General features: G+C 40.0%; 1 protein-coding gene across 1 annotated transcript in view; it reads left to right on the forward strand.

Annotated features, from left to right (window-relative positions):
• Nucleotides 1–3,297: 3,297 nt before the first annotated feature.
• Nucleotides 3,298–4,527, forward strand: part of WDR89 (WD repeat domain 89) — a 26,943-nt gene continuing 25,713 nt past the window's right edge. Inside the window, exon 1 of the mRNA XM_004681796.2 lies at nucleotides 3,298–3,357. The gene's annotated coding sequence lies outside the window, so the exon portion shown is untranslated. The remainder of the gene's footprint in view (nucleotides 3,358–4,527) is intronic.

Here is a 4,527-nt window from a genome sequence, read left to right on the forward strand (position 1 = left end):
CAATTCTCAAGAACTAGCCAGCCAAAGTAGGGAGTTAGGCAGGCTGGGATGGAGTTTGAAGATAGGGCTCTCCTGCTAGTACATACTTTATTAGAAAGGGGAAAATGAGATTGGCATTTACATCTGGTAAGCTATCACCAACCCAAGACCACAAATACAAGAAAATATCAAACATGTTCTCTGAAATGACTCCCAAGCCTGAAATACTATTCTTGAAAAATCTGAAGGCCTTCACTTGTGTTTGGCTTTGAGAGTGTATTGTATGTGTGATAATGTTCATAATGAACAGACTTCAATTTTTTTTTAATAAAGGAGATTTCCTTAAGAGCAGAGCTGAACTTTCCTAGAAGAAATTCTGACACTTTAACTTAAGCCTTAGAGGTATAAGTTCTTTCCTGTATACCTGCTCTACAGATTTTGGGATCATCTGTACTGAATCCCCACAATTGTTAGTTCTTTGCAAAAAAAATCCCTTAACATATATTTCCTGTGGGTTCTGTTCCCTGCTTAAGTCCTGACACAGTGATTGAGTCACATGACTATTTACAAGTAGTATTATGTACAATTTGGAATTTGTATTTTACTAACAACAAATATAGTATTTTTAGGTGTGGAGTGAGAGCAGGTATGGGGTTACACAGATAGACTCTCTTTTTTAGTGTGCCTGACCCTGGGTCCCATGACCTTTCTTAGTCTCTTACTAAGTCAGTTTAGCCAGACTCTTCCCTCCCTCAATATCTGACCAGTTCCTCATCCTCCACTATGCTCCATGTGATGTCCAGTTACTCTGCTTTCAGTAAGAACCCTGTTGTGTTGATCTAATAGGATCCCTTTTCTACACGTTTTCTCTTCATAACTTTCCACCCTCTGACACCTACACTCTGCTCCTACAAACTCCCACTTTTCCTGTTGTATTCATTGTTGAGCCCAATGTCTTTCCCCATATGACAAAACCACATCATAGCAGTCCCCTTGAATAAAGTCTGCCTACTGTCTTTAACAAGTATCAGGAGTAATTTTTTCTTTAACGCTTTCCCACCCTGTTGGATGAAATAATTCTTAATAAAACTGTATTAACTTCATTAAAATTCATATTATCAATTTTGTTAATAAAACACACAGATTTAAAAAAATGTATTATACTTTTTATGCCTTGTACAATTTTTTTTTCTAAAACAGAAATGGAAAGACAAATGTTGAGACTAAAAAGTAAGTACAAATAATGATTGTGAAATTCTCTTCTTGCATCTCAAGAGTCCTATTGCATTTCTCTCACTTTGAAGTCATTCCTTAAATTATTTCCCAACAGATTGGTGTACAAAGATTCCAGGTTCACATCTTAAAAGGCGGTAATGGTACTGGTTTTATTTCTATTTCTAGATTTCCAACAAATAACTGTTTTCTCTTCGAAAGGAACACTTTGGGAGCTTCCGAAAGATTGCTGAGTGAGCATTTAGAACCGTTAATAAAAAAACAGCTAAAATTTGCTCACGAGTAAGTTGGTTATCCCTCTGCTAAACACTGATAACCACAGCAGCACTCTTAATCCTGACAGTTTTAAAGGCTTTCATTCTTAGCGATATGGATATCATTTCTATACCAACTGGAGCAATGAGCTAAAATAAGAGGCAAAAGGAAAATACCACAAAGATGTCAGTTAATGGAAAGCATTAAAATTGATAATTCTATATTTTTGGCCTTGGGGTCATTTTCATATCTACATATTTAACTTGGTATCTCAAATAAAACATTAAAAGCAGAGCTATAATAACAACACTTAATTTGGCTCTTCATTTAACCGGACCAAAAAGAATTTCTACACCCATGTTTTCACTTACAAGTAACCTGAAATTTTCTCTCATAAATTTAGAAACAAGAAATAAAAAATTAGAAAAATAACTTTTAAATAAAAATGCAGTAGTTTCTTTCAATGATCAGTCTTCAAGCCCTTTTTTTGCCTTATTTTATCCCATAGTTATTTATTTTTAATCTAGAAATGTGAAACTATTATACATAACAAATCATGTTTTTTTTCTTACACAAATAAAAAGTTTTTACTATGCTAAATAGGAAAAAGTATGTGAAAGAGAGAAGTCCACGCAGGAAGTTTTTGGTTATTTATAATCTATTTTTAATCATATTAAAATCTGATGTTTACTTCTGTTAAACACAAAAGTGATGAAATATTACTAAATGGGTTCACTGAAGTAAAACAGTTCCATGATTCAATAAAGGTGGGAAATCGTCTTAAGACTTGTTACCATAAATACTGATAATGTCTTCATTACACAATAATATATGAATAGTGTACAATATGTGTACTCCTGAAATTGATCGCACTTGACATTTTAACGGTAATTCTGCTTCACGTCATATCAAAACTTGATTTAGGTAAGCAGCCACTTACCTGTACCATGAGAGTATGTATAAATGCTAAATTTTAAGAGTACTTTTCAAATATTCTCAAATAGGCATTAATGTGAAAATTAAAGATTGCTTTGTTGTAATAGTAAAATTTTGCAAAGAGTTTTACAATCTACCTAATATGGTCAAGCACGGTAAAACAAAACAGACCAAAAAATAGTGTGAAATACTAATAATTTATCTTTCACAAGCATACATGAAGTCTTTCTAGTTTTTTTAAGTGTTCTTTAGTATTAATGGTGCAGATGAGTGAAAGGATAAAAAGCACACACCGCACAGAGGAAAAACGACAATGAAAGTCAGCGGGCGGGAGCAGTATTCAGAAATAACCACTTCTAAAGCACTAGGTTCCGGGCGTCCGGGACTACAAGTCCCAGAGTTCCACGGCGGAGCCACTGCCTCCTTCAAAGGGTTAACTTTTCAACAGTGCCAGTCACACTAACGAGGGCGTGAAATTCTGGTTCCTGCGCGTTCTCACCTGGAAGTTCTGAGTGCGTACGGGTAAATTTCAGGACCCGAGTCAACGACTACGTATTTCACAATCGCAGCATAAACTGGAAGAGGCGGAGCCCGAGTTATTCTTGCCCTTTTTCGGCCCTACTGCCAAAAGTAGGCGGTGGCGGTAACTTCCATTAAACCTAAAATAAAGGGGGCGTGGATCGCGGCGATAAGCGTCAGTTAGATTCACGCAGGCGCACACACCCTGCCTTGCTCCAATCAGGAGAGGAGCTCGTACTTGGCCCTCTCGGCGTCACAGTCCGCCTCTTTGGTTTTCCGGCTCTGCGGCCCGCCTTTCTGCGGCTGACCAATCCTCTGCATTTCCCTTTGCGCGTTTACCCAATCAGAGAAGTGGAGGGTGTAGTTCCGGTCGTCTGCTCTGCGCCGAGACTCTGCTTACTTGCTCTCCCGCCTATTTGGAGATTTGACTCTGAGGTACACAGCACCGGGCCGGGCAGGGCTTGTCCAGGGTTTAAGCTGCGTTCTCCACCGGCAGCGACAATACCTCCCGGTAGAGTCCAGAAAGCCCAAGTCCCTGAGCCTGAAGCACAAGGAGCGGAAAGGGGAATGGGGCGGTCCGGGAAGCAGGGCCACGTGTTGGAGCTTCTGTGCTGTTGTCGCAGCTCCCGGGTCACCCTTCCGAGGCCGGGTCAGGGCGCCAGGACGCCGCCCGCAGCACGTCTCGGGGTCGTGCTTCGGGAAGGCGACGCGCCCCTTGCTTGGGCTTGGGGTGGTACCTAAGACATGGTTTCCCTTCTGCGTCTTCACTTCCTGCACGTTCTTTCCTACCCACCCCGAATCGGTTATTTCGAGGTCAGCAAAATTTCATTTGGAAGAGATGTAAGGTATTGTGGGAACACGAGCTGGTCACTGTTGAGCCCGGACACGTCTTTTTCGTTCAGTTCACTCGATGATCTAAAGAGAATGGGTCTTTTGAGTCGTTTTCACGCAAACTTAACTCTAAGTTTGGTTAGTTGTCCACAGTTCTCTTCTGTTCGTCTGACAGCTTGACCAGTGGCCACACCGTGCCATGTCAATTCGGTTTTCATGCACGTAAAATTAAAATACAGTGTTGTAAACTGTTGCTCCTCTTTTCTTTCCCAATTTGAAGTTAACTACCAGTAAGTGGAATGGCGGTGGTTGTGGAGGTAAAATGTTCTGAGAGGAAAACTTCAGAATAAGCCATTTACTAATATTGGGGCATCTTACCCTCTCAGCTGCAGATTGTAAGAAAATCGATACCGGGCATGTCTGCTTCCTAGGATAAAATGAAGTAATGGATATGAGATATAAATTACTTGTGATAAAACTTTCTCCATTTCAAATCCTTTTGCTGTGGAGGCCAGACTAGCATTTGGACCTAGTGCACAGGCTGTAATAGCGGTAATGTCGAGTGTGAAATACTTCTTGAATCTCTGCAGCCTACTTCCCTGCTTAGCCAGCGTTCGGGACAATATTCTGTGAGTGCAAAGTGTTAACTTGTATGTGCTGTATGCTTACTTTCTACTACTGTAGGTAGTAGAAAGCAAACAGTAGATCAACCCAAACCAGTGCTTTTCTTTTTTTAAAGATTTATTTATTTGTGCATACAGAACTGGGGTACAG

Source organism: Condylura cristata, unplaced genomic scaffold (assembly GCF_000260355.1).
Source record: "Condylura cristata isolate star-nosed mole 26May11 unplaced genomic scaffold, ConCri1.0 scaffold00013, whole genome shotgun sequence".
Taxonomy (NCBI): Eukaryota; Metazoa; Chordata; class Mammalia; order Eulipotyphla; family Talpidae; genus Condylura; species Condylura cristata.